The sequence below is a fragment of the Larus michahellis genome, chromosome Z (genome assembly GCF_964199755.1).
Source record: "Larus michahellis chromosome Z, bLarMic1.1, whole genome shotgun sequence".
Taxonomy (NCBI): Eukaryota; Metazoa; Chordata; class Aves; order Charadriiformes; family Laridae; genus Larus; species Larus michahellis.
The window spans coordinates 44,412,076-44,433,303 of NC_133930.1; the positions used below are offsets into that span (position 1 = coordinate 44,412,076).

The 21,228-nt window shown below is 42.0% G+C and overlaps 1 long non-coding RNA gene across 1 annotated transcript in view; it reads right to left on the reverse strand.

The window, feature by feature from the left end:
- Positions 1-349: 349 nt before the first annotated feature.
- The window catches only part of LOC141736183 (uncharacterized), a 28,476-nt gene continuing 7,597 nt past the window's right edge, over positions 350-21,228 (reverse strand). Inside the window, exon 4 of the long non-coding RNA XR_012584916.1 lies at positions 350-471. This is a non-coding gene — a long non-coding RNA (uncharacterized LOC141736183). The remainder of the gene's footprint in view (positions 472-21,228) is intronic.

Below are 21,228 nucleotides of genomic sequence, written 5' to 3' on the forward strand. Positions count from 1 at the left end.
AGATATAATGAGCTGCATCTGTTGCACTGAAATCATAGCCACTTGCATGGCAATCCTGCTACTTCATCTTCTAATTCCAGGGAGAGGGGAGTACTTAAACCAGCGCGTGCATTCTTGTAAACTGCAAAGCCAGTGCAAATTACACAGTGAAGTTTGCAGAGGGGCATAATTTGTTTCACAAATAAATAAACAAACAACATTTAGTTCTCTCTGTGGCTACTAGATTTCTTATGAAAGTCCAAAAACAACAGTAATGCTTTTTACCATAAAATTATAAGGCAAGAAAAAGGATTTAGATAACAGTAAGGGTCTTAATTGTATGTTTGTAAACTTACAGGCAAGCTTTTGTTCAGCTACCGCTTCAGTTCAAATACCACAGCTCATACAAAGCCCACATTCTCTTTTCTCTTGTCTCCTTCCACTCCTCTTCAAGCGACATACCATCAGATAATGCTGTGCTTGCCAGGAGGGCTGAAACACATGGCAAAATTTTGCAAAAGCCATCACTCCACACTGAATTTCAACACTTGGATCATTTACTAGGATGATAATGTGTCAAAGTACCATGGCAATACTCCAGCACTGTCCTCACAGTCACAAGATTTCCAACAACAGAGCTTCTTCAAAATTCTCTTTTAAGAAGGAGCCATATTGAAGAGGTAACTAAAGAGGTAATTTGGATGAGCAAAAATAATGTCTTGTAATTTCCACCTCACATCCTGAAGGAATTTCTTTTTTTTTTTTTTAAGATATTTCTGCAATTGGTTATCTATGGGAAACCTAATGGATCTTCTTCACCTGTCCAATTCAACACCACCACCACCACCAGTTCAAAGGACAACAAAAATTGCCTAGCTCATTTAAAACAAAAAAGTAAACCAACAACAACAAAAAAAAACACAACAAAATTGTGGATCAAAAATTCCTTCAACTTGACAGCTTGTATAAATATTATCAGTTCCTGTTCTCTCTTACCTGCATTTCAGCTTGAGAGAACCTTCAATTCCTTTGAAAACTTAAAAGGTTATTGGTGTCAACAATAACAGAAACTTCAGTGGAACCAGAAGCTGGCCACTATCTGCTGAGTGTTCAACACCTGTATTGCATCATCTGTTAGTAGATGCTTAACTTGCAAGTGTTTTTTATGTTGCACCTATCTATTGACATGATGTTTCCTTTGTAACACTTTTGAGTTACGTGGATTTTCATAAATCAAGCACCGAGCTGTCAGAGAGAGCAGCATGGCTTATGACAAAAAGAAAGCATGTCTTGATGGAGCAGACTACAGGAGGTAGAAAGTTTCGTGTTTAGTTGATGTTTAGATGTCAATGTTAGTTTGATTCAGGTTGTCCTTCAACATTTAGGTGAAAATAGATAATATTAAATATAACTAAGTACCTATGTTGGACACCAGCAGTTTAGCAGTGATCAAGAAGCATTTCACCTAGCTGCATGATAAAAAAATGGAGAAAGAAAAATAATTACTAACCACATGGAGAAAAAAGAGAGAGGAGAAGGCAGAAGTGGGAATGGAGGACTCATCTTCACAGTCAGATTAAATAATATCAGATCATGGTGGGATTTCTCTTACCCCATCAGGCATCACAAATGCCTTTTTCCATTAAGGTAGTGGATGGTAAATCTGATTTCTTATCAAAGAATTGGAGAGGACACAGGAGTCCCTCGTGTTTCAAGAAGGCTCATCTGTATATTCTCAAATAATATAGGACAGTCACCAAGGTGACTGGCAAGTCCAATCAAAGAGAAGTGACCATTCATCATCTTATCAGCAATAGCTACTCAGGCAAAGGTTGCTGGTTGGTATCCAGAATAATCTGGTGTTTTGCAGGGATGCAAAATGCTCTATCTGAGCTTCATCTCCTAAAAAGCCTGGGAGCTTTCCCTGAAGGTAAATTTCTTGAAACATAGAAATGGTGGGCTCGAAAGTAAGCTCCAGCTGCAAATTTCATAGTCAAATGAGAATGGTACTTTGAGTTTGCAATTCAGTAAAGCATTTTGAAATTTTACGTTATTTATGATTGTAAAGTAACTCAGGGAATTTCCTATTCCTGATAAAGTAAAGGATCTGAAGGAAATTAGAGAACATGGCCTACATCCATGCTATGCTTATCCATCTGCATGGGTGACACCATTTTCTGGGAATGACTGATAAATGAAACAGATAAATATGATGTCCACTCGTAGTATTTTATGCTTCTTATGGCTGACGACAACTTAGAGGTTGAGAAGGCCAACTGGCCTAGTCAAACCAGCAAAACAGGTCCAATTTAATCAAAATAATCGGAATGCTTTCCTCCACAACACTGAATTGGAAATGTCACAAAGTCTGAATTTTTTCATGACATCCTAGATGTTGCCGACTGCCATTTCTAACCACATGTGAATCTCCAAAACAGCCTGAGCTGGCTTCAATTTATGGGAAAAGGCTGGCTCATCCATCTGTAACTCTGAAACCTACCGTTAGCTTGCTGCCGCTCCCGGCTACTCCCATGTCTTGGTGGGGGGAAGACCCAACTCCTCTCTCATTCCTCCTGGGTTTGGATCCAGGCTCTAGGTGCAGCTTTGGAGGCACAAACCCATGCAACTGTGAGGGACAGGTCTGGATCCAGGTTTCTCATCTCACTTTCACACACATTTGTGACTACACACACATTTGTGACTACACACACCCCAAAGTCACAAGGATAAATGCAGTGGCACAACTGCACAGAGCATCTCCTAATTATCGTCAGTCAGCATGGTAGCCTGTGCTTTTGATATCAGTATGCGCAAAGCTATGACCTCACCACTAGAAAATTTTGGGTCTCCGTTCCTATAGGAGAGAAGACCACTTGAGCCAAGGAGGCCCAAATAGCTAACCTCAGGACAAAGTTTTTAAGCAAAACAATTCAATTCCTCAAAAGCATGATTTTCTCCCCCACTTCATGGCAACCTCTGACCTCATGTCTGGGGGTGATGGATGAGGTGAGACAGAGCCATGGGAGAAGACCTGGGGATAGTTGCCGGCATGTTACAGCTAGCAGTCATTAACAGGCAAGGTTTCCTCAGAGGGAAATAAGAATTATTTCAAATCAAGAAAAATAAACACTAGAAGAATCAGCTGCGCAGAGTGGCTCATGTAAAATATGAATGTGGCCAAGGTTTGCAAGTCCGAGGGGAATCCAACTTCGTGAGCTTACCGCAGAAAAATGCAGGCCCCAGCCCTGAGCTCTTATAAAAGAGCTGAAACGAAAGAGTAAAGCCCTTCCCAAACATACAGAGAAAACTCCATAAATGATTGCAGCCCACAGCTCGTCAGGCAGTCCTCCAGTACCAAGACGCTGACTGATAGTTACCTATCTGCAATGCCTTTTTCATTTGTCTGGCATAGGCAGAAAAGAAGACAGGAAAAGTAAAATATGTTCCCTGGCAAATGCTAAAGTGAGACTTTGGTATGTGGAAAAGAAATCTCTCCTGGTGTTTGTTTTGGCAGGAATAGTTTCAGCAGACATTATTACAATCCTGTCTGCTTGCAAAGCAAAGCTGCAGCTCCACATATTATTAAAACTGCTGGGCTGATTGCTTTCCACACAGCAGTGTTACTAGAGCTAGCGGAACACAGGCAAACCTGTTTTGTCAGTAAAGACTTTTTTTTCATTAAAATATACAATAACATTTTCTCTGAATAGAGCAAGCTGGTTAGCTTCATGCAAGGGGAAGAACAGGGTTCCTTCTGAATGGCAGTGATGGGTATTCGAAGTTGAAGCCCCAAATCTTTCCTCGACGGCCACCGGAGCAGCAGCCGCACTGCCTCATTGCCAGACCTTGCACAAGTGAACAGGGAGCCTCAGAGAAGCAGACAACCCTGCCCTAGCATTAAAGCTGCACTTCACAATAAGGCTGCTTGAAAATGCTGCTGAACTATATATGGGCAGATAATTCTCCAGGCATCAAAGGGAGCTACAGGGGTGAGAGTAGCTTGTCTAGATACTCCAACCCATTTTTGTGCCTATTAGAATGATATGGCAACACTGGCATGTGTTTCTGCAGCTTCCTGGTGGCTGGGATCTCTGGTTATCCATCCTACATCCAATACCAAATATCACCTCATGGACAATGATGGAGGTTATTGATACATCCTAACTTCAGGCCTGCCTAGTTTTTGGCAAACCCCTCTGGGATCTCACCCTGGACCTCTAAGTTCTCCCATGCCCAGATGGAGGTAGGGCAGAAAATTTTCCAGGAGTGGAGGAAAGTCTCCTTTCAGCTTTGTGCAATGCACCTGCCCCAGCCCTCAGATACAGGTAGCCATCCTAGGAGACAGTGGTTTTGCCTCCAAGTCCTCCAGCATGCAGAGTCCTCTGCTCACAGCAAGAGCTGCTGACCTTGGACCCCAGAAATAGCTATCGCATGTAAAGCACACAGCTCACTTACAAGCTCGAGTATTTAGACTGCCACGCTGCCTTTCCTTTGTCTCACTTAAAATTTCCCTCGTTGGATGATTATCCTGGAGAATCATACATAGTGTTGTGTTAGTGAAACAGTGGCATAAAAGAATAATACTCGTCACATGTGAATGAAAAAAATCACAGTTGTTCTTGGTCAAAGTTACCACAATGTTTATTTACCAATGTCAAATACTAAAGTGCTGCCTTTCTCCTGAAACATTTTCTTCACTCTGTATATACAGTACTGGGCACATGTTTTATTTTACATGCCTTGAAGCCAGAGTGTGTTATTTTACTTTTTGATAGCCTGTAGAGCTAAAATCAGAGCAAATCATGGGTCTCCGCGTGTTAGCATATCCTCAGAGAGCTCACTCTTTCGCTTATTAATGTAAAGGTGAAAATCAGAACCAGTGACCCAGGGTTTTTTACACTTTAAGGCCTATAATTGGTAAGAACTCAAAACACCCATCTCTTGCTTGAACAAATAAAAGCCGCTTTTGGGAAATGTATTTACCCATGTCTGTTTCAACCAGTGACGGGCCAAACCATCTCCACAGCAGGTGTTCAAGACAGGCCAAACCATCTCCTCACCAAGACATCATGAGCTGGTGAAGTCTGTGCTCCTTCTGCTGATCACAGTGGAATACTTTTGAAATCCACTAACTGAGGAGCTGCCTTATGAACTAAAATTAAATGCAAAATCCCAGGCATGATATTCTGCAAAACTGAAGCCACACACCACATTGTCTATGTCTGATTTAAATAATTACATTTTCTATTTCCCATACAGAATGTGCATGCTAACTCTCCCTCAAAAGTAATACCTAGAACATTTGGAGAACCACTGTGTATTGAATCATATTTAAAACATGAAGCCATCATGACTTAGGTCCAGTGACTAACCACTTCTCAAAATTAACTGACTTGCAAAATTGAACTGTCCAAGACTGTATTCTCCTCTGGTCTGACTGTACATTGTCTTTTACATCAATGTGTCGTGGTTTAGCCTCAGACGGCAACAAAGAACCACACGCTGCTCGCTCGGGCCTTCCCAATACGGGAAGAATCAGAAGAAAAAGGCAAGACTCTTGGGTTGAGACAAAGGCAGTTTAACAGAACAGCAAAGGCAACAGGCAAACAACAACAATAACATGGATAGAGGCATATACAAACACGATTACGGAACCGCCGCTCCCCGCCCAGACCCGGGATGCCCCAGCCCGCTCTGAGCGGCAACTTCCCGCCCCCTCCCCTGGCAGCTCAGGGTGGGCATGGCTCACATGGCATGGAATACCAGGAAAAATTAACCCTATCCCCGCTGGAACCAGAACACAATGTCAAATAAGCAAAAAATGCAGCCATCGAGACCTGGGAACACTTAACGTCACTCTTGATATTTGTCTATCTTGACATATTTACCACCACCCTCCTGTTTGCCTCCAAGACACTTGTGATTTGCACTTGAAACAAACCATACAGCCAACCCTGTAGGCACAGTTGTGTTCCTTGTGCACACACCATTAGCTGACACCAAGAACCGCTGAAGATCAGATCCAAGCTCTGCTGGACTCAACAGTACAGATGTCTCCATTGGCTTTGTGGACATAGTTTCACGCTCATATACAGATGTATTGGACCCCTCTCACAAAAAAAAAAAAAAAAAAAGCATGGGGTTTTTTTCCATCAGTATGACACAGTCAGTGAAGACTGCATTGAGTAATGTATTACCCAACAGTTTGCTATGGAGGGATCAGATTCAGCAGTTTTCAGTCTGTATTGCTGGGCCATTACCTGTTCCCGACTGAGATTTATCACTTACTAGCGTACTGATAGCTTTTTCACTTTAGGAAATCTTTTGTGGGTATTACTCAGAGCCAAAATCCTCTTTGCACATAAAGTACAAGTAGGTGTATAAATCTGACAAAGAACTTCTCTTTGCACTCAGTGGATGCTGTGATTTACTGTCACTTTCTTACCTAGGAGAACTTTAAAAGACAAATGTAAAAAAGGACCAACACATTAATCACTGAACAGAACCAAATCTCTTAAAACTCATACCACTACAAAACGATGAACTTTTTTTGTCAAACTAATGGAAAAGGTTGCTGAAGAGCTATTTGCATTGATGTTTTACACCAAATACACCTCCCAGTCCTCTGTTAATAAACAGACAAAACCCCAAGAAAGCCAAACAGAACCCAGGAAGTCCAGTCATGTCTTTAGGAACAGGGATACAGAAAGTTTTAGGCCTGTTGGAAATAATCATACAGCACTACCTCAGTCTGCCTAATATTTCATTTTTTTCAGCAAAATTACACAGTTTCCAAATACAGCAACAAAAATATTTCCAAGTATCAGGATTCACCTAAATAGTAAAAATTTCCTCTACTACCTACCCATAGGTATTAAAAATAAAACCAGACGATTTCTTTGCAGGTGGCAAAGGAACTGGTTTATATTCGTACAGTCCTGCTAAATACATGTTGTAAATATTTGTTAAAAGCTATTAATCATTTGTATTTTCTCATAGGCCCCTTCTACTCCTGTCAGTATATATGTAAAGGTATTTCCTCTCAAAACAGAAGATTTTTTCTTTTCCATCAGTGTTCTTCCTACAATATTTTATAATAAAAGACAAGGCACTCACACGACCTCATTTCAAGCTACCTAGAAGCATTTGGAAAGGTTTATGTCTTTAACTGTGCTGAGGTGCCCGGTTTGGCAGAGAGGGTCCCATATGAGAGAAAGAATTCTTCTTACAAATTTAAAATAAAAATGGTTCTGTACTTTAGAGAGCTAAAGAAAGTAGAGCTGTTCATTCCCATATTTCTGCCTTTAAAAAGACCCTTAAATGGATGACATATTTTACAGTGAAGTTAGTCTGGTCATAATGTGGCCAAACCTGCAGGGATATTTTCATAATACAATTAAAATAGCCAGGTTGGAAGAATATAGAGCTTTCCCTGACCTAAAATTAAACTGGGCCACATCCAAGAATTTTTATGTTTTACTTCCGCATATGCCAAAACAAATAACGATAGGACACTACTAATCCTTCTTGTTGAGCTGTTTCTGACTCTTGGAAGTGCCCCTATTCCAGTTCTTCAAATAAAGAAGCAATTTACCTATGTTTAACAACAAACCTTTCCAGTGGATGGCTCCCAGGATAGCCTATGTTGCTGTTCAGTGGCACTGGGAATGAAAGCACGAGGGGCACTTCCCAGGTAAATCACAGCATATCCTGACCCCAGCATGGGCTCTCCTTACACAGAGACCCTCCAAGATCCGCATACCATAAAGACAACCAGGGCCAGGCATGTCCATGTCTCCTGCAGGGTCTCTTGAAGCCCTATTTCCTGACAGGGCTTCCCAATGTTTTGATTTCTCCTTGTAATTACTTCAGCTCTGCAAAATGTGCTAGACTATATTGCCCAACTATATGAAGTGCCTCTAAATGAAATCCTAATCCACAGTGGGAGCAGCCACTGCTGCCACAGTGTGAGTTTTATGAGCCTTGTGCCATCACAGAGTCACAGTTTGTTTTTTTCACTCTCTTCGCCTTTGAAAACCAATCAACCAACCAACCTAAACCCTATGCTGGGGCCTTCTCATGTGGAAGGTGACCAATGCACTCCTCCTCCCGCATGCCCTGGCCATGGCTCCCCATGGCCGCATTTGCCCAGCAGGTTTCTGGCTACCACAGGGCTTGAGGGTGATGCCACTGCCCTCCAAAAGCCACATCCTCCAATCCCAGAGCTCTGCCCAGGGCCATCTTCAGCCTGCATTTGCCTCAGGCTACAAAAGCCCCGTGGAATTCCACCCAAAGATCTGTGGCATACAAATCAAAGCCCGACTGCTGAGCCTGCCTACCTTTCATGCCTCAGTATTACTTACAAATATTTCACCCTTGTCCTTCAACTGTTGAAATCTCTGCCTGTGGGGGAAGGGAGAAATTCTCACCTTCCTAACCCAGTCATAACCAAACAATTCCCCTTTCAAAATGGATTTCTTCAGACTACAAAGCTCTGTGCATTTCACCTGATTAATCATATCGGAAAACAGCATGTAACGTCTCCTGGAGTATAATCCCTACGGCACAACTCCTGCTTCCTGCTGCGCCTGTCTCCTTACTGATGCTCATGCTGACAACAAATTAGGAGAAATAATGAACCTCAAACAAGAAGAAAAAAAAAGCACAAAACCAGGAGTGATCACACTTAGTGGTCTGTTTGTTATCTTATGTTCAAGTGTACCAGGAATAGCAGAGAACTGGAAGGAAAAAAAAGAAAAAAAAAAGATGAAGATGTGGTGCCAAATACTAATAAGTTTATTCTACCCAAATACATGTTGTCAGAATTGTTCCTCATAGGCAAAGGAAGCTGACAGAGAAGGGAACCTTCAGTTAGAAGGTTAAGAAAAACAGCATTAAAAAATTTTACCTAAAAAAATTTCTTCTTTCTTAATGTTGACAATAAGGTGCACAACTTCTACTGTAAATAAGAAGGAAGCTGATAGGTAGGAAACTAAATATAGAAATTTCCTACCAGGACAAAAGGACCTAAAATAAACCGGTGGCATGGAGAGTTCAAGACAGCAAGGAAATTTCTAAGAGTACTAAGAGTGAAAGGAATCCCAGTAACAGAGGCATTCCAGACCCAGACAAATACTGAATTATTGTTAGAAACATACAAAACCGAGAAATATGCAGTATAACTTCATCTTATAGCTGGCTTTTGCCAGAGACTAATTTCTCTCCTACCACAAGGAAATACTTTCTATTTCACAAAAAAAAAAAAAAAATAAAATCAGGGGAGGCTAAACAGCTACTAAAACAAGTAATGTTTTAAAAACAAAACCCAAAAAAGGTACAGAAAACTGCACCCGAAAACTGCACCCATAAACTGTACAAAAGGTTTGGATGAAGTACTCATACTCATGTATTGAGATGTTTAGAATATGATGGAAATTACAGAGGACTGGACGAAAACGAAATACTGCAAGAGAGGACCAACAAATGGGTGTTGGATAGTCAGAGAAATGTTACTGGGTGCTGGGCTGGGACAGCAGGGTGGAGCAGTGGTGGGAGGCAGCACCTACATTGATTGCATGGGGCTGGTGATTCCTGGTATGTGATGATGAAGAAAAGGGAGGCACTGGGGACGGCCAGCCTCCATGGACACAGTACATTGCTGGCATCAAAGCTGACGCGAAATTTATATTATACTTATCAAGGAACAGCCAAACTAAGAGGCATGTAATAAAGTGTCAGTGTAATTGGAAGTGAGGTTTTTGCAATAGGTTTTTGCACAAACTATTAACATCACTGGGAAAAATATAAAGAAGCCTAGCAGTAAAATATGGCACTGAAATAACAGAATCACAGAATCTTAGTGGTTGGAAGGGACCTTTGAGGTCATCGAGTCCAACCATATAACAAACAAAAAAACAAAACAAAACACCACACAAAAAAAAAGCACCCACCAACTAAACTCCACACCCACAACCCCACGCACAACACCCCACCACAAACCAATAATCTTGGGCACTAGAGGATGCCCTGAAGAGCCATGTCTACACATTTCTTAAATACCTCCAGGGATGGTGACTCCACCACCTCCCTCGGCAGGCTGTTCCAGTGCCTGACCACTCTTTCAGTAAAGTAATTCTTCCTAATATCTAATCTAAATCTCCCTTGCCGCAGCTTCATACCATTTCCTCTGGTCCTGTCATTATTCACCTGGGAGAAGAGACCAACCCCTGCCTCTCTACAGTTTCCTTTCAGGTAGTTGTAGAGGGCAATGAGGTCTCCCCTCAGCCTCCTCTTGTCCAAGCTAAACATGCCCAGCTCCCTCAGCCTCTCCTCATAGGACTTGTTCTCCAGATCCCTCACCAGCTTGGTGGCTCTCCTCTGGACACGCTCCAGCACTTCAATGTCTTTCCTGTAGTGAGGGGCCCAAAACTGAACACAGTACTCAAGGTGAGGCCTCACCAGTGCCCAGTACAGAGGCACGATCACTTCCCTACTCCTGCTGGCCATGCTATTCCTGATACAAGCCAGGATGCTATTGGCATTCTTGGCCACCTGGGCACACTGCTGGCTCATGTTAAGCCGGCTGTCCACTCACACTCCCAGGTCCTTTTCTGCCAGGCAGCTTTCCAGCCACTCAGCCCCAAGCCTGTAGCGTGGCCCGGGGTTGTTGGGACCAAAATGCAGGACCCGGCACTTGGCCTTATTAAACCTCATCCCATTGGCCTTGGCCCATTGATCCAACCTGTCTAGATCCCTCTGTAGAGCCTTCCGACCCTCAAGCAGATCAACACTCCCACCTAGTTTGGTGTCATCTGCAAACTTACTGAGGGTGCATTCAATCCCCTTGTCTAGATCATCAGTAAAGATATTGAACAAGACTGACCCCAAAACTGAGCCCTGAGGGACACTACTGATGACCGGCCGCCAAACAGATTTTGCTCCATTAATCACAACTTGCTGGGCGCGGCCATCCAGCCAGTTTTTTATCCAGCGGAGGGTACACTTGTCTATGCCATGATTCTCCAGTTTTTCCAGGAGAATGCCATGGGGGATGGTGTCGAAGGCCTTACCAAAGTCCAGGCGGACAACATCCACAGCCTTCCCCCCATCGAGAAAGTGGGTCACATGGTCATAGAAAGAGATCAAGTTGGTCAGGCAGGACCTCCCTTTCATAAACCCATGCTGGCTGGCCCTGATCCCTTGGCTGCCCTTCCCTTGCCTTGAGTGCTCACTCAGGATGATCCTCTCCATGATCTTTCCCGGTACCAAGGTCAGGCTGACAGGCCTGTAGTTTCCGGGATCCTCCTTCCAGCCCTTCTTGTAGATGGGCGTCACATTGGCCACCCTCCAGTCATCCGGCACCTCTCCTGTTGACCAGGATTGTTGATAGATAATGGAGAGAGGCTTGGTGAGCTCTCCTGCCAGCTCCCTGAGAACCTTTGGGTGAATCCCATCTGGCCCCATAGACTTATGCGTGTCCAGGTGCATAAGTAAATCATTAACTACTTCCTCCTGGATTACAGGGGAGTTGTTCTGTTCTCCATTCTTATCTTCCAGCCCAAGAAGCTGAATACCCTGGGGGTAGCTGGTCTGACTATTAAAGACAGAGGCAAAGAAGGCATTAAGTATCTCAGCCTTCTCCTCGTCCTTGGTTGCAAGGTTTCCCCCCGCATCCAGTAAGGGATGGACATTCTCTGTCACTCTCTTTTTATTGATGTATTTATAGAAACCTTTTTTGTTGTCCCTTATATTAATTGCCAGGTTGAGTTCCAGCTGGGCTTTTGCCTTCCTGATTTTTTCTCTGTATGACCTAACACGATCTCTGTACTCCTCCTGAGTTGCCTGTCCCCTCTTCCAAAGGTGGTAAACCGTCCTTTTTTCCTTAAGTCCCATCAAGAGCTCTTTGTTCATCCAGGCCGGCCATTTTCCCCGCCCTTTAATTGTGCGCCTCATGGGGACAGCCTGCTCCTGGGCCTTGAGGATTTCCCTCTTGAAGAGCGTCCAGCCTTCCTGGGCTCCTTTGTCCTGGAGGTTTTGTTAACCCCCTTCCTTACCTCACTATGAATGGAAAACTTAACCATTTCACGGTCACTAAGCCCAAGATGTCCTCCGACCTCCACGTCCCCCACTAGCCCTTCTTTGTTTGTGAACAGTAGGTCTAGCAAGGCACCTCCTTGCAAGGCACCTCAAATAAAATTTGAGCTAGGACAAAATAACGACAAGATCAGGTTGCCATGGAGTTTGGATCACTTGGGAAGGAACATGGAAAACACAATGTTTAATTCAAGATAGCTAGCTGCAGGCTCATCCCTCTAGGAATAAAGTGAGGCAGAGGCCATACTGAGGGGAGGGGGAGTCTACTCTGGAAGGAGCAGCTGAAAAAGATTTGAGCTCCTGTTGGCTAATCAAGTGAATGTGGCTTTCCAGTTCAACACTGTGGTCAACAAGCGTGATCCTTGGATATATTAAATGAGGGGATTTTGAGAAGGATCAGAGCAGTCTTTTCTGGCCCTGTAATATATGTAACATCCAACACTAAAGGCAAATTAAGCCTCCTTTATAGACATAAAAGTCCAAATGAACTCAGGGAAATTTTGACATAAAACGAATACAGGCTTGGGCCCCTAATTTTCAGATACTGAAAACATAAGCCCTGTCTGCAGAGCTTTTAAATTGACACTGGTCTTTCAGTCTAATGATACTACTTACACAAGTTGAGGGGTTGTTTCATATCTCCAGTACAGTACTCTCCATATTTCCATACACCAGAAATAATTTAAAAGTTGCAGGCACATCATTAAAGACTACAGCAAGGATCTGGGATGAAAGGAATGACATGTAAGGAAGCAGTAAAAGAATGAAATATTAATGTTTTGGCTAAGGGATTATAAGGACAGCAGGGCATAAAGCCACCAACAAAAACATTGGGAGAGTTTAAGTGCAATAGTAGAAACCTTACTTTGGAAAAATAGGTAAAGAGAAAAAGTGAGAAACAAAAAGTAAAGCTTCCTATCATGAAAAAACCCCACAACTTTCCAAACAGTGAAAGTCATTAAATTGGGTTATATACTGACCACATGAAAGAGACATTTAAAATTAGACAACTAGGAATACACGTCAACAAACAGTCAGAAGGCACTGGAAAAAGAGACAGAGGACTATGACCTTCCCTCCCCCCCAATTTCTCTATCATATGATCCTGTGAATAATTAGGTCAGATGTAAATGTCAGTTATATATACACTGGGGATGGATATATAGGCCAAGACCCACACTACCTGTAAGGACAACTGAGATTTTAAGAACAACTCTCCAGGCAAGCAGAAACCTGTAGAAATTACAGTAAGACTAAAAAAGACGAAATTGTGGGAAAAAAAAATTAAATAAACTCCGTAAGAGTTTCTTATGGAAAGAAAATGTAGAAATTGCAGCTACCAACAAAAAAAGGCAGGAGGAGGGAAGCAGAAGGGAGGTCAGATACCTTCATGTACCAAGCACATCCTAGATAAGGAAGTGAAGTAATACCCAAGGTGATAAGACGAGTATGTAAACATCACATGAAAATCAAGTCTGCTGAGTCTAGCCTTCTAGAGAGTAATGGTGTAACCTGCAAATAAGGTATGACAGAGGGAAGTCTCTCTGTTCTCAGAGAACAGAGAGAGCCAAGAAGGTGAAATATTCCATCTTGTGGGGCAGAGTTTCCTATCCTCTCTGCCACACCAAGACCTGCCTGCGTGCTCGGCAAAGCTCCCCTCACCAGGGCTCTCCAGTGGCTTTGCTGGAAAAACACGAGGCTGCTGGGCCTCTGCATACATGGGGTTGCTGTGTCAGGAGCAGAGTTCCTCGCTGACACCAAGTCACACCAACAAAGTACTGGGCAGCCTGCTGAGTGCTAGTCCCCATTCTGGAGGATGGTCTCAGTGCTAGGTGCTTCTAAGACCTCACATGCAGGAAACAGAAGATTTTTCTACTTATCTGGAGTTCTCCTTGTGCTCCAGAAAGCAGTATTTCATTGTCACATGGGTAGTTTCTGTGGGATGCGGAGAACAGGGAGAAGCTGTAATGATGTACTGCCTGTACTAGATAAAAAGGGCCAGAGCAGAAGGAAGAACTGGAGCCAGGGCTTGGGCAGTGACCACAAAGCAGATGCTGACAGTCATCTTGGATGCTGTAGGTACTGAGTCCACATCAAGACACTGCCCTACAGTACAGGAGTTGATTCATCTGCATGGCCATGGCCCCTCTAAAGTCCCTGGGAGCTTTGGTGTGAGGCTCAAGAATTTATTGTGTCATTTCCAAATGCCTAAATTGCCTTTTCACTGTCACAGAATGATTAACGCAGAATAACCATTCCCATTGCCAGTGTTGTGCGGAGGTTGAAAATCAAGTAAAATACAAGCCAAGAGGAGTCATCAGCCACTTAACAGTATAAAATTTGCAAAAAACTACTCACTGAAGCTGTGGTGTCTCAAATAGTTCTGGGTTAAGCCACAACAAACAGACAACTCTGAATCATCTTTTTTTTTTTAATGGTTTCCCATGTAGCTTTCGAAAACATCTTCTGGAAAATTACATATATTTCACAAGTTGTTCCAAATATTGATACCCTTACTTCAGAGAACAAAACCTAGCTTCTCTGCTGATAAAGCAAACTGAAAGCTGTGAACCTCCCCTCACAAAGGCAGAGAATTTGGGTCAATCTCTGCTGTCAGAGATTTGTAGCATATTGACCATTGTCCAGCTATGCAAACATTCACAAAAATAATGTCAAAGGCAAGATGTTCAAAATCACTTAGTTCTCTTTGAAGTCAATGGACAATCTTCTTCTAATCCTACAGAACTCAAAGATTCGCTTCCCTGTAATTTATTTAATCTTCTTATTTATAGATGAGCAGGTCATGTGGAAAGAAAAGACTCTTCACAGAACATACTGTATGCATTTTTGCAATTAACAAAGCCCCATCACCATTAAACAGTCCAAACAGGTCAAATTGGGTCCAAAATCTCTTTCCAGAAACACAGTACTCCCAAGTCTGCATTTCAGATGGCGGAGCTACTTCTATCTTTGCAGAGAAATAACTAAATATTACCCATGATGGATTATCAGTCCAGAAGGAACACAAAAGAAGACCTTGTCCTATGAACCATGTGTCATTTGTCTGTCATTTAGCTTACTCCCTCCCACAATACACAAAAAAGTAAGAATTTATATTTTCAATAAAAATATGAATTACACTTCGCTTTCGTGATAAGAGATTAAATGCTTCTAGCATGTCTTGCAGGATGAACCACTGAACTTTAAACAAAAATTGTGAATTAGTGAATGCAAATATAAGGTAAACTGGTGGATATAAATAGCCAGTGAAAGATGCTCCATCTAAAGGGAAATAAGCATTCTTAAAATGGCTGGTTTTGTAGAGCATGTATTAACTCCAAAATAACTTTCAGAGTTACTACAGGCTATCTGCAACATGGACAAAAGACAGCTAACAGCTTAAACATTTTCTAGAGTTTTCACAAGTAAATAAAACCAACAGAAAACAGAGAACAGCACACAGAGGAAATGAAACAGAGAAATATTAAAGAATACCAAATGGGAAGCTTGAAGGGAATTTTGAAGAAAGACAGAGAAACCTAAAACAGGAGAGAAAAAAAGTTGTCCCAATGCTATCAGAGCCAAAAAATCAGTGAAGGAGGAAATCAGAATACTGGGGTGGAATGAGAAATTTCAGTGAAGACAAAACATCCAAAGCACTGTATGAAGAAATGCCTCAGAAAAGCACTAGCCCCACCATAAAAAATACTGAGCACAGAATGCTGAATAACCCAAAAACAAGCCCTGGGAGCAGATATCATAGCAACAAAACCCTCCCCGCTATAGTAAATCCACAACGTGCATAACTCTCTTACATCAAAAAATGGTATAGGTCTGTTCCTACAGATTTCATGAAAGAATGTCCTCCTTTAGGAATAACTAAACACAGGTTAAGTGTCTTGAAGTAAAGTAGAAGCACCACTCATGCAAGTAAAACAGCTGTTTAACATTGAGGTTTAATAGAAAGAAAGTCAGAACAAAGACCAAAACCATAGTAAAAATTATTCAATTCAGTTGTGCAAAACTGAAGAATAATTCATACCACAGTTTCCATATCTCTCAGATTATTTTCAAGGAAGGAAGGAGAAAAGCAACATGCCAGCTGAAAAACTTTACTCACAAAATAACATAAAAAAATACCCACAGGGAAGCTAAGGGAACATCAGAGTTATATGCCACCAACATTCCTGCAAAGTAAATTAGACTTTACTACCTTGATTTCTACACACAGACAAAAAAATTCCTTTAGCTGATTGGCTTTTCTCCCTGGGGAGAAGGGAGAAGGTATTCATTTCAATGAATACCAATTAATTTTAAAGGGTCTCATTGTTTAACTTGTTTTTTGGAACACAGATGCCCCTGTGAAAAAGCTCTATTTCTCATTTATTTGAAATCTTCATGAAGTTTTGGCACTGAAAAACTCATAATTGGTATAAGGAGGCAGTAGTTCTTCTGTAGTTAAGGTGTGATTTTCTGTATAAGGCTTTATTGATGGATGTTTTTTCCAATCCCAGTCATCTCTGAAATAGCTGAGATTCACCAGCTGAGAATCTTGTGTAGGTGAGAAAGTTTTGGAGGGAAAACATTGTGATGGGAACACTGGGACACTCTGTACACTGAGACTCTACAGAGTGAGCTCAAACAGAGAAGCAGGCGACATGTCAGTGCCTATCTCCTTGTCCACCCCAATAACCAGTTCAATAATGCCTGGGAAGATTTTACCAACAAGGGCAGGAAGAACTTGAAAGTTATCACTCTCACTGACAAGAGGTGAAGTAAAGCAGTATGAAGTCTTGAAGGTTTCAGGGAAGAAAGAATAGATTAAGAAGGCAGTTGTTTCTACCATAAAGACTCCCAGTATACCATCATGCCTATGAAGATAGTCACCCTACTATGGGGAACAAGTCTTTGTAAGGAATCTGTCAGCCTTTCACTAATCAGTTCATTAACATGAGCAGACCTACTACAGACCTTCTCTAGGCTGTAATGCCAAATAAATTCCAGGGAGAGAAAAGAAAAAGAAGGAGGGTTACCCCAAAGCTCTAAGAAGCATCTTAGGGAAGAAAAGGGTTTTATTTTAAACAACCACACCTAGTAAGCCAATATTTAAAAACAAAACAAAACACACAAACAAAACAAAAAAGCATAAAGGCCATGTCTGAGGACCCAAATATATAGCCTGATTTTTGAAGAGGCTGAGAGTCCACTGGTAGGCATTTACATAAAACAGGACGTACTGGGTGTTCAGCCCTTCAGAAATCAGATCAGTGATGGATATTCAGATGACCTTACAGGCTGGCAATATTTGATATTCTGTGTAGTGGTACTGGCTGTCCTTTCTTGCTTGTGTATCACAGTGCTAAAATAGGCAGGTTGGGCTAACTCCAAATGCACAAGTACAGTATGGAGCCTGCACCTGAATGTGCTGCTTATTCTTGGAAATTCTCTGTGAACAGCCAAGCAAGAAGGCAGTGCTGCCAACTCACGCAAAATCAACTCTTGTCTTCCCTGGGAGACTTACCCTGGTTTGTACATTTGAACAATGGAAAAAGGAGTATCAGGGACCTATCATGGCACATAAAGTTATCATGATTGCAAATAACAGCAGTCATGAGGCTGTCACCTCTTCACATAGAGGTGGGAGATGAAGCAGAGAAAAGGTGCTCAACTTTCAGACACCACAGCCAGCTCTGCTAGTACAGTACACTGTGGCATTAAGCCTGACTGTGAATGCATCACTCTTGTCTAAATTACACACATCTAGTGGCATTCCCAGGCACTGAATGGGAATGGAACATCCCACTTCTATGACAGTCAAGCGCATATAAACAGTCTGTCAGAAATGGTCCCTGGGCCTTTTTTGCTGCCAAGCTGCGCCTGCGAATGGCTTGGCGAGAACGCTAGCTGGAGTGGGCCCCATCTATGGCAAGGAAGACTCTAACACTCTCTGACCACAAGCAACCTCCCAATAGCTGGGAATGTTCCACCTGAATTTCATAGCACAGGCACAGCTAAAGAGCCTCTCTAGGCTGCCCTTGGGGCAGTGGAGGTAACACAGGTAATGGCAGGTGTACATGGATTCAAAAGCGTAAAGACAGCCTATGGCTCCAGAACAGTAATGCAAGTTCTTCGGGAGTCAGATAGAATGGTAATTCTTGTCCACCTTCATCAGTAACAAGAGAAACCTGCTCCAGACATTTTAATGGTCTCCCTGCACTGAGAATTCAGGAACTTCTCTCTCCCTTCTAGCCTTGCCGTTAATGAATCTTCTTAATACTTTTGAGAAAAAATGTCTGGTGTTATAGCCAAGCCAAAGACTCTCCAGAGAAAAATCTGTTTTGATGATAATCTGTGGCACAGGATCATGCTGAACGTATTATCCACATCAATCAAAGTACAAAGACATCATTAAAACTAGAAATAACAGCATATTCAAAGCGATCCCATTTGCTGCTGATAAAAAATATGTGTTATATGGAGCAAGAAAGCAGAGAGTAGCAGTGATTAAAAATAAAAAGGATTCAACTTGTGCAAACAGGCTTTGGTGTCTGGAAAATCCTAGCTCCATACTGAAAAATTTTCATTGCACTGAGTTCATAAACTAATGTCCAGGCTAAACTGTGCCTGGACTGAAGTAAAGCATCTTTTATGATGTTCCATCCCAAGACTGCAGACAGTGCTCTCAGCTCTATTTCTAATACTAACAACTGGCAGGAAGACTGCCCTGAGCACACGTTGCTCTCCACTAATGACACAAGGATGTCTCATTTATTATTTGTTAGTCAACTTGTAGGGATAGATTTGGAATCCCACATAGTTTTCATAGCTCTCTATGGATATTCCTCAAGAGAATGAATAGCAGACATCGTCCCATCTTTTCCTGCTTAGGGTCTGTGCCTTTATGAGATTTGGTTTACTTTTTTCAAAATCAGGTAAGAGATTTGTTTGAGATAGAGAATAGATGGAAAAAGCAGACCTGTAAGGTGATTTGTGCAAGCACTTCTAAATGCTAATCCAAGTTGAAAAGAGACAAATAACTCTCAAAAATTCCTTCATTTCTGCCTGAACTTTGTAAGTAGCATCTTAGCCCTGTTTTTTTGTGAACACACGTATACACACACATACACGCATCCTGTCATCACAGCTTCTCATCACAGTTGTGAGAGGAGCCAGACAGATTCCACTCTTTCTCAATATTAATCAGCACTTAAATTCTCCTCTAATTCACAATTACTTATTTTTTATGACTGATAGTGATAAAGCAGAAAGAACACAACAAGCTCTCCAGCATTCTGCTTGAGTTTGCAGGGCTGCCAGTACAGGAGAAACTATTCTTGAGCTGTTGAGAAAATCTGTGGCCCACCCATTGTTGGAGGATTCCAGTTTTTAAGTCCCATGCTGAATAAGGCTTTCAGTATTTTTTAATAGTTATTGTCAAACATCTGTGCTGAAGGAGGCTTGTTCTGGACTACATGGCCTCCTCCAGCAATGTTAGAAACCTTAGCTTCTTCATACAGAGGGAGCCACTCTGACCCCTTTGAATTTAAGCCTGGGCCTCAAAACCCACAGTCTCACTCTTTACCATACAACCAGAAACACAAACCTCTTCTGATATAGGAAATTAAACCTCAGTAATCAGTAGGGAGTTAGAGTGAAGCAGGAGACCGCTTCCAAAATAAACCAGTCTTTACTGGCTGTCTGGATTCAAAAAGTCAACTCTTTTGAGTCAGCTGCTTGGCATTTCCAAAATCCAAAGCATGTCTTATGTGTATTTCTATCTCCTCCCTGCTCTTTGCTGCCCGTTCAGTTGGCCAATGGTATTCAGTGGTAGTTGTAGACGCACACTGTAAAACAGAATGCAGAAATGATCTGAATTTAGAGAATTATCTGTTTTATCACACCCATCTCAATGAAGAGGCATCAAACTGCAGGGAACAAAAGAAGCCTCAGCTCATAATCATTACCATTGAAGCCAGACACCCTAAGTCTTTCTGCCTCGCTTTGTCTTTCTAGCTCCTTTCATCTTCTTATGCAGTTCTTTAATTGCCTGGTTTCTATGAGGCCAGTTTGTACATGGCCACTAGTGTTGCAATGCATGAGTCTGGCACCATCTATAATAAAAAAAAAAAAAAATGGGGTTGCTTTTCATACAAACTGGTAAAAGTTTTGGGTATCAAGATTGGTAATACCTAGAGAAAAATCTTTAACCATAAGTATATTTGTTCTACGACATACTGCAGACATATCCCACACCCACAAAAGCCAAAAGATTGCTTCAAAGAGATGAGACTCCAAAGTGAAGAGGAGAACAAAGGCAATGGTTGCTCAATTGAGTCCCCTTACCCATACGCTACCCTCCCTTGCATGTTGGGGATGAGGTTGGTGCAGCACGAGAATGTAAAATGGTCCTATTACCTATTTGTGATATGGATGCCTTGTATTAAAAAACCTTCTCTGCTCTGAGAGCCTGGGTGAAGATGACCTCTCATTGATCCTCTAGTTGCCCGCTCTTCAGTGGCTTTTCTACAGCTGTGGGTTTTGCCTTGCTCTGCTCTCTCAGAACCTTTTTACTTACAAGAACCCATTTTCCAGGTTTGATGGGATTATTGACAAACTATCACTCATCCTGGGAGGAGCTGGTGAGTGAATAAGATCATATTCACTCAGATGTATAAGACCTTATGAGTGAAGAAACTGTACTCAAAACCTGTATCTTAAACGATCCTGATTATTTAGCTAAAAACTGTCTTGCATTCATAATTGATTTTAACATTTATACACATGCCCAGACATGCTAAGGACCTTAAAAATAATTGGCTGCATTCACAACTCCATGAGGTCTTTGCTTCGCTTGGTCTAGTAAAATAATCAGCTTTGGACATTTGCCTGTGCAGAATGAAGAGCTAAATGCTTTGCTATCATCTCTATCATCAAGGCAGAGCTGACAGGGATTCAGCCTCTAAACAACATCATCTGACCTGGAAGAATGCATCTATAGGCCCACTGTTGGCACAAGCACCCTATTTGACCTTTCCTGTGCAGAATATAGCAATTTATATAGTAATGATTTTAGTCAACAACTGGTCTATGGGTTAGCAGAGGTATTCACTTACTCATCTTTTAGACTTTTGCCTCTTGGGCTAGAAATTCCCAAAT